Source organism: Pyrus communis, chromosome 3 (assembly GCF_963583255.1).
Source record: "Pyrus communis chromosome 3, drPyrComm1.1, whole genome shotgun sequence".
NCBI classification, from domain to species: Eukaryota; Viridiplantae; Streptophyta; class Magnoliopsida; order Rosales; family Rosaceae; genus Pyrus; species Pyrus communis.
Window position 1 is genome coordinate 5,359,314 of NC_084805.1, and position 10,291 is coordinate 5,369,604.

Here is a 10,291-nt window from a genome sequence, read left to right on the forward strand (position 1 = left end):
AACTAAACTTAAAAAAAAAAAAGATTGGGCCCTCAATTTGGTGTGGGTCCCCCTACTTTTTGGGACTAGATGTAACCTAATTTTTTACTACCAAAGGATTGAGTTACTAGCCCCTGTGATAAATGTAGCCAAATTTTCCGGGCTATTGGGGATGAAATTTTAATTAAAACTACAAATGTGGTAGCCTCAAGGAGGATAAAGCCCCCATTGGAGATGCTCTTAAGGCCTAGTTTGGTAGTGTTGTGCTTTCAAAAAAATTGTTGTTGTGTTGTGAGAATAAACAGTTGTAAAATAAAATTGTTAAGTATTTGGTAAACTTGTTTTTGTAAACTTTTAACAAAAAAAAATAGTGTTCGAGTGTTTGGTAAACTTTTATATAAAATTATTGTGAATATGTTAAATGCCTAAAAAAGATATGGTATTGGATGTGATATAATAATTATCAAAGAGACTAATGTAGGGGTAACGATTGTAAGTTTGTAAAATATGCAAGGGTATACTTACCATTTGAAAATTTATTAAATGGCCACTATTCACTATTCTTTGAAAAGAAAAAAAAAAAAACATTTTTGTTCGAAGTATGGTAGATTATGCTTCTGCTTTTCTATGCGTTTCAACTGTCATTGGCAACAATTTTTAAAAAATCTTTTTTTTTTTTTTTAACCAAATACATTTGATTTTCTAGATTTTTTTCCTCTCCTATTACCATCCCCTTTGTGACAACCCATCCTTAATTTTACGATTTTATAAATTTTAAAAGTGTGAATTGACCAAAATGCCCATTGAAGTGAATTGTTGACTATTATTGACTGTCATTTCGTGACATGTACAAGCCACTATTTTACCGTATTCTCGATGTACTCGACGGTAGGAACACGTAGGTGCAAGCAGAAATGAATTTGGAGCTACGATAAAGATTTTACGAAACTACGAAATGTGAAGGGCAATTTGGTAATTTCATATTTAGAGATATTTTTGTGTCTTGTTTTGTGAGCCAGGTGGGGCCCACACTCCACCATTCCCTTACTCACATGTCCCCCTTCAAACCTTGGGACCTATCCCACACTGCCACCTCACCTTGTCCCTCTCTTCCCTCAAACTTTCTCATTTTCTCATCCTTTCTAGTTCTTCCACACCGTGAGATTGCAACCACCGACGTCGAGGCCAACGACCACCTAACCCTCACCAATTCTCCCTCTTCTCTTCATCTCAAACCTTGAGACTCTCTCTCTCTCTCTCTTCTCCCTACGTTTACTGCACAGATGCAATCAAACCATCCACTATAAGTGTCAACGAGATGTCACAAATTTTGGGTGAAGGTGAGTCGGAAAATACCTTGGGATGAATATCTCTAGTTGCTTAATGTAAATCTAAGTGTGATAAGTAATTTTGGGTAGGTTTTGTAACAGAAATAATTTGGGAAAACTATTTCCCCAGATTTTCTGGCGGACCAGTGTGTTGCAGGCCATTTTCATCCACTTTTCAGCCATGATGTGAACCAAAATGGTATAACTCGAATCCCTACCATCCTAGCTTCATTTTGATCTTTAAATGGTGGATTTAGGTTGAGTTTTGAATTTGATCCGAGCAAAGGAAGTTTCTCGGATTTTTCCAGAAACCGACGACCAGACCCATGACTAGGGCTAGGTCAACCCAATTCAATTAAAAAAAAAATAGAAAGGGCTTAAGCCCAAACTCGGCCCAAACCATAAGCCCTAACCTTTAGGCCACAACCCCAGCCCGGCCCATTTCCGAAATGGGCTCATAATATTTTAGGAATATTTTTCGGAATATTCCTTAAGTTAACTTGTTCAAAATTTCTCGAAAACCCTCCTAGACTAATTTTGACGTCCTAAGTCCGTTCTTGACATCCATTTAGTGAAATTCTAAAGTTTTAACATAGTTAACCACTGGTGCGTCTCGGTTCAGTCTCGGTTGACTTTTTAGGGTTGACCGTTAACTTTTTACGAAACCTTCCCGTTGACTGATTCCAAATCCGCCTTCCGTTTCTCCAAATTCAAATGTTTTAATTGAGTTTTATTAATGGGTCTCAATATTATGTTTAGGTGCGATTATTATCGGAGACTTCGGCTAGCCTAGTTCAAACAGCTGCGACCTCACAAGTAACTGTGAGTGGGTCTTTGCTTTTAAGTATTATATATTTATTTGGTTTCCATTTATACATTTGAAAAAGGATTTCCTACGTATGCCTAGATTAGACTAATGTTTATAAGAATTAGCGAAATAACGAAAATTATGAAATTTTCCTAAGTCCTACGGGATGCACATGTATGCGTACTTTTATGGGATTTTAATTACGGTCATGATCAATATTTTATTTATTACTATTATGTTGATGTGAATTATCAATTTATTGTTGCATGATTGTATTTACTTTATTTGCTCATTGTTGTTGCACCAGTGTTAATACTCGTTCGGGTCAGGACCAGTCTTTCATGTGTATGTGCACATTGCATCGTATGCTCACTTTGGATCCATTGTAGGTGACAGTCTTATCCTAGATTGCTATAGGAAATTAGGACTTGTATGTGCCACGCATAGCGCTAGTCTTCACGTGATTGTAGTACTAGAACGTATATCATTGTTACACCCAATCATGTTTATGTCAAAATATCTCTGCATGAACTCGTGTGTCAGCATGTGTCGATAAGCACTCGATATGATTTGTTTGCTTATGCGAGATTATATGATTACGGACATCATGGTTTACTTACGAAATATTGTGCCGTATTGAATTTTTGAGATATGGCAGACTATGGTAAGTATTTTCTTACTATACGTAGTATGTATATTTTGGAAAGTATACTTGTTTTACGGCAAGGGGTTATAATGTTTTCAAAAAGGTTTTTATAAAGCTTTGTTTTTAGGCCCACTCACCTTTATTTTTCGCCCCTCCAGGTTTTAGTGCTGAGCTTTCGTGTCAACAAGGATTCTTGGCAAATCTCGGTATAGGTGGCTGCCTTTGATGGTATAATTCTTATCATACCTTACTGTATTTTACTTATACTCTGACATCACGTGTGAAATGAGTTCATTCCCGCTCACAAGCGCACTCTTATATTTAGGCACTTTTAGGTTTAAATTTATTCACATTTTCCACTTCACTACACGTTATGGCTTCATCACCCTCCTGGTGTCAGCCAACACAACACAATTCGAAGTCCAGGTGGACATTCCGGGTCAAGATGTGTCACCATTCCTGCTCTCCTCTCATATTGTCCTTTTTTTCTTGTTCTCCATAAAAAAAATATTTAAAACAAGATATTGACATGACTTAATGGTAACCACTTAAATAAGAGGTGACGAAAGAGGAGAGAGATTGAAAGGGAGAAAACGAGAGAGATTAAAGGGAGAGAGAATCTTAATCTTTTTTTAAAAGCACCACCAAAGTTTCTAATATCTTTACTTTTTTTTAATCAAAATATCACATTTGATGTTCCGTCAAAGGTGTTGTTAACCGGTAACGTGGCGTCCCGTGGATAATGACTAGGTGCCACATGTTAATATGACCCCATTTTAAATTTCAAACATTAAAAACCTAAGGGCTACAAATCCTGGATTTGGATCTCATCCGAATCCAAATTGTGGAGATCCTAGGGATCTTTACATGTTAGCTGTTCATCGTACATCGTGCGGCCATAATTCATTTTTTTAAATTCATAGTGGGGCTTTTAGTGGTTGACATTTCGGCATGTCCTTGGGAAGTTTTCTAGACATGAGATAGTGCAGAACACCAAAGTTCTATAAGCATGCGTCATGTTGCTGATATATAGTAGTCTTTCCTAGACAAAGAAATCCAGGGAGGTGTGGTCTTTTGTGAGAATGGATGCAACTAAACGGCCTTAGTTAGGTGGGCATGAATCATGCACATTGGATGGGTAGTCTTTTGCTCAAACATGTATTTGGTTCTTTTTTGAAATGCCATTGCAGTGCTTCTTTAGTTAAACACAGACAATGATAGCTGATGACTTGCTTGTGAGCATGGGAGTTTTTGTTGTGTGTCTTGTTCAACTGTTACTTTTTATGTTCATGCACTGTCAGTATGTACATTTGTTAATTGTTATCACTCCATTGTAATAGACTACATTTATTGCTTTGGCATAAAACCATGTATTCTTTCTCTCTTCTTTCATCTTTATTTTTCCGAGAGAAAAAAAAAAATATTTCTGTTCTGTATACTTGGGAATGCTCTTGCTGGATTCATTTGCTACTTTAATCACTATTTTCCATGACTTTTACTGTATTTTTTTTGACTTCTTAGAATTGGTGCAGGATAAAAGTGAAGTGCAACATCAGATATATATTTTGCTCTTTGTTGGATTGGCCAGTGGCTTCTTACTGCTTTTATTTATAAGATTCTTTGGTTCATGGGCACTAACTGGTAATAAGGACTGGTACATATTTTAAATATCGCTTGATTGTTTTTTCTTTTTAAGTACTGCATCTTAGAAAATAGTACATAGCAAGAGTTTTCTGAGTTTGTAAAACTAGCATAGAATCATAGACGATTATCGACTAATGCAATTTCTGGCCTTTTTAGCTTTTACTGGATCAAAGAATGCGGATATTATTCATGCAGCAAATACATATGTTCAGGTTTATTTCCTTCTTCTTTTTTCTTTTAATCGTTTATTTCCTTCGATGGATGATAATTTAACATATCTTTCTACTTCATGTTCTTCTACAAGTAGAAGAATCCCCGTGTTGAATTTCTTTTAATGTTTTGTAATCTAACAGAATATTTTCTGTTGCATGGCCTGCACTTCTTGTTGGTTGGGTTGCTCAGAGTGCAAGGTTACTATATCTCTACCCATGGATTATCTACAGCATACATTTCTAACCGTTTATAGATATAGACGTAAATCTGTAATCATAGAAGCTCCAGTTGTCCTGTTTGTTCAAATAATTAGCAACTTCTCTATGTAATGTATCTGTTAACAGCCTTAATATCTTTTTAACACGGGTGATATTGATTTTATATGGTGGGTGCTGAGAAGAATTTACAGTCGGAGAAAAAAAATTGGCATGGTATAGGAATTGAAAAATCAAATTCTGCTAAGTTAATATAATTTAATTTATGAATTTACATATATATATATTTTTTTTCGCCTAAGGGAAGGTCATCTCTGGCAAGAAATTTGAATGCCAAGGGGTAATGAGCTTGTGACCAGCTGTTACTTCGTTCAATATCTGATTTCCTGAATCTGTTTCCCAGTCTTGGCATGAAAGATTCCTGGGGTCCTTCGAAGGCATTGGCTGTAGCCAGTGCCGTAAATGGAGTTGGTGATGTACTCTTGTGCAGCTTTTTACGCTATGGTGTTGCTGGTGCAGCATGGGCAACAGTGGTGTCACAGGTTTGAATATTTAATCATATGTTCTTAACAAATTAATTTCCTTTTTCATTGCTATTGACCGGTATGGTTTTAATATTCGTATCATAGCTTTGTTCGAAGCATTAACTTGCTTTCCACAACTATTCACTGGTTTCTTTTAGGTTGTTGCAGGATATATGATGACTGAAGCTCTCAACAAGAAAGGATACAATGCCTATGCCATCTCTGTTCCCTCGTCCAAGGAACTTCTAACAGTCCAAGCTGCTTCTGTACTTTTACAATGATGTCAAACGTTATAGTTTACTCAATTAGATTTCTTTATCTAGTTTCATGCGAATTTGTCATCATTTATACTCTTGAACTCACCCTGAAATTGATAAGGGGCAATTTTGAACTGGAACTCCAAAATTCTTGGATGCCAATGCTCTCCTGAAGAACTAGAAATATTAATCTGCTTTAACAACTTAGGCATCATGTGATACAACTAGATGGCATTATGTGTCTTCACAACTTAAAGACATCATAGAGACGTTTGTTCAGAAATGGACGATGTAGAGATGACAAAGGGAAGTTTGTTGAAAAAATGAAACAAAATTCTCTTTTCTAGAAGAAGATTGGGTCTCAAAGAGTCAAAATCAACGTGCTGATACCATGATGAGAAAGGAAGGAGAAAGATGCTGTAATCACAGAAGGATTTATATAGCGTACAGCCTAAGCATAACAGTACTCTAAACAATCATCAAATCAGTTAATTCAGGAAAACATTAGTTCACACCCCTAACCAGATTAGGCAACCAATATATTCCAACTACCAGGAACCTTCAACTAAATATCTTTTCTCTAATAGAGATACTGTGATATATATGTGGCGTTCTACTCTCTCCTTGTGTATTTTGCGACATCTATGGGAACAAATACCATGGCTGCTCATCAGGTTGGTTTTGGTCAAATTTGTCTTGTTAGTTGGTCTTTCTATTTGTAGATAAGATGGTTATTTGCATTGATCCCTCACCATTTTGTTTAGGTCATGATTCAAACATTCACCATGTGTACGGTGTGGGGTGCACCTCTCTCTCAAACTGCACAATCGTTTATGCCTTAGTTTATATATGGAGTAAATCGAAGTTTGGCAAAGGTTTGTCCTGCTCAATTCTATTAATATGGTAACATCTAATTTTCAATCTTGGTTGTACAGGTTGAGATGCGAAAATTCTTCATGTGTATTTTGGTGCGACAAGTAAACTAGATAGAGTACTCCTCTTTCAATGAATATACTGTAGATTATTCCTGTATTGAATCTGTACCTTTGTTAATCTTTATTTGTTCATCGTCGTCTGAAATTTTTTGATATGAAACAGGCTCGAATGCTGCTCAAGTCATTGTCATCATTGGAGCTATACTTGGTTCAGTAGTAGGGATTGTCGGAACATGCATTCCATGGTTGTTTCCCAATATCTTTACACCTGATCTGAAGATCATTCGGGAGGTTGGTTCTTGCTTTCTTGAACTTGTTAGCGTCGTCCTGCTTCTTATTTCTTGTTGCCATTAATTATAAGTGGTATTGTGGTATCTTAATCAAGGGGAGAGTCAAGTTGGGTTTTATTGCTCCATCATAAGTTATATCAATTATTCTACAATATTGTAGGGAATGATTCCTGTACGCCCCTTTTCTCTTTCTGCATACCCTTTTTTATTTCTATCCCTTGATTTTCCATTGATTTATTTAATCCATAGGCCATAAATATTTAGGGGTGTGCAAAAAATCACTGATCCATTTGTAGCTTCCACCAGACAACATGGTATAAGTGGGTTGTGAGTCGTGACAACTGCTTTTAAACTGAATCATCACCACTTATTCTTCCAATAACATCCAACTTTTGAGCTCCATATATATATGATTATTGACTGAGGGTATCTGTTGAGCCAAAAAAGTTGGACTAACTGCTATTTGTTCCATAAGTCGGCTGGTCATGAAGAATGGTAATGACAGACAAAATGCACCACAAGTGTACTAATATTCTGTTCTGTGTTACTGCAGATGCATAAAGTGCTAGTACCATATTTTCTTGCATTAATCGTGACGCCCCCCACTTACAGCCTTGAGGGAACATTGCTGCTATGTTTAATTTTGTCTTCAGTGATGATTTTTCTCACGTTCTTTTTATAAGCATTTTTGTTTGCACAAACTGTGCCTGTTGTTTTGACCCAAAATTGGTAAAAACTACAATACTGTGTTCCCTGTGGAAATAATGAACAGTTCATCCTGTTTTTGAATGTGAAATATATGCTCTCTTGGAAGGGTTTTAGGAAACGTGATGGTCATGTTATATACTTGAATAGGATTCTAACATCTTCATGGCATGGTACAACGTCTGATGAATGCTTCGTGTAATTTGTGTTATCTTCATGAAGTATGCATAATAAGCTCAATTCTCTATCTCATTTATGAGTTTTAATATTAGTTTAACCGAAAAGTTTTGACCGTGGGATTTCGTATGGGCGTCGTAGTTGATGTTAGGTGTCTACATCCCCCTTCTGCCATGCTTCCCATGATCAGAATTAACACTTGAGAGAAATAAGGAAACACATAGGCCTCTCGAGATGTTAGGTTTTGGGAAATCGTACTTCTGGAAGTAGACTTTTCTTTTGTCTGTGAAATTTGAGTATCACAGGACAAACACGCATTCAACAAGATTGTTCTGCTGATTGTGTCATATTTTCTTAGTATCCACTATCCAAATTATAATGAAATACCCTCGCATGATTGAAATGTTTGGAGTTAAAATAAACTTCAACTTGTTCGTTGATTTTAGATATTACTTTAGAGCGGACGAGATCTCAGATATATTAGTCTGTCCATGAGCGGATGCTTTTCCTTAGGTGCACTTCTGTTGCTGGTAACATCTGTTTTATTTTTTTCTAGTGTCTGCTTGAACTATTATCGGTTCTTTCTTTATACATACACCAACACTACCCTACCCATATTTCTTCCACAAGCTTGTGAGCAGCAGAGGAGTCGGCTTACCAGGCTGCTGGTGGGCACTGGCAGCATTCCAGTGGGTAAGCGCAATTTCTCAATATCTGCCCGTTTTAAAGTGTTTACCGATTTGAACTTTCTGAATACCAGTCTTCATTCTCAGAGTCGGTTTTTCCTCTCTCTACAACGTCTGATTTCTCCCGACGGCATACTTTATTCTGAAGATATGACCCGCTTCAAGTTGGGAAAACTCAGAGCTATTTAGTCCAGAAATCAAAAAAATACGAGGTACTATCGCGATCAAATTCATGCTCACCATTTTAAGAGTAGTCAATTATACCAAAATTAGATGCAATAATATCCTAGAAGCCAAAAATGAGTTTGCCACAAATCTTTGCATCCACAAACGAAACGAGCAAGGTAGTCTACTTGAAGATCCATAATATATGGTGTTATAGTATACTTTGCATGCGCATCGCCGAATGACTACTTTAAACAAGGAGATCTTGTATGGCACGAGATCACCATCACGGTGGTTTCCGGTGCCAATAACATAGACATGTGGAAAAAATGTGACACATGTTCTTGTATAAGTGGCACGGGAACACCACGCCAGTGCTGTGTCAGTCCTTGCTGCATTCTTGTGTGGCAAGTAGAGAGAGTGAAGAAGTTGAGCCCGGGCTTGGGCAGGGAGAGTGCTATACGCATAGTGGGCCCCTTTCCAGGTTCTAGCATTGCTATTTCTCTATCTAAATTTGGGTTAGGCTTGAATTTTTAAAAATGGTTTTTATCATAAATGGTATCTGAAATTTATCCTCATCGTCAAAATGATTCATGAAATTGAAAATCAATCAATGTAGTCCTTGAAAATAGGTATCGCAAATCAATATAGTCATTATGTTACAATTCTGTTAAAAATTTCATTAGGTGCTGATGTGGCACATAAATGGGCTCCACAAGATTTACAGGTTTTTATCACAAATGATCCTTGAAATTGACCAAAACCATTAAGATGGTCCTAAAAATTGAAAATCAATGAATGTAATCCTTGCAAATAGTTGTCGCAAATCAATATAATCATTTTGCTACAATTTTGTAAATTTTTTTTGTTATTTGCTGATGTGAGTTTAATAATTAATTAAAAACTTGTCTAAATGCCTTTTTGCACATAGAAATTTTTTATTTTTTATTTTTTTATAGTAGGACTTTACTCTAAAGAAAGATTTATTCCATAAATTCTCAAAGGCACAAGGCTTAATAGGGTTTGGAAATAGTTTTCAACCAACACTAGACGCACCTTGTTATAACCTCATTATCTTAAAGCAGACCTCACCGTTCTTTAAGTCACCAGACCATCAGTGAAGTGTTGAACAAGCTCTCTAAGATTAAGGTTGTGAGGATGTTGATCGCCTAAATGTTAACAGTGATATTCCAAAAGCCAAGCCATCACCAAAGGTGATCTCGATCCAGATTCAATTCGGTGAAGGGTGTCGAAGTATATAAAGATGGGTATATTAAGATTTTTTTTTAGAGAATAGACAGCGAAAGAGGTAGAGAAATATGGACTGGGATCGAAGGTGATTGCATGACTGGGTTTTTGAGTTCACAACTTTTTATTAACTATTAAATTATTAAACCCATTTGTAATTTTTTTTAATTTAATTAGACTTGTATGATCCATTTATATGTCACATCAGCACCTAACAAAATTTTTTTATAGAATTGTGATGGAAGAACTACATTGATTTGGGACACTTACTTGTGGGACTACATTAATTGATTTTCAATTCCTGAGACCATTTTGATGTTGCAAGTCAATTTCAAGGATCATTTTGTTGTTGTGGGTCAATTTCAATGACCATTTGTCAGAAGAAAAAAAAAACTTATTGGACCCATTTATGTGCCACATCAGTACTTAACGGAATTTTTAACAAAATTGTGACGGAATGACCACGTTGAT

General features: G+C 36.2%; 1 pseudogene; it reads left to right on the forward strand.

The window, feature by feature from the left end:
• LOC137728113 (protein DETOXIFICATION 46, chloroplastic-like) overlaps nucleotides 1-8,596 on the forward strand; it is a 31,575-nt pseudogene extending 22,979 nt beyond the window's left edge.
• The last annotated feature ends 1,695 nt before the right edge of the window (nucleotides 8,597-10,291 follow it).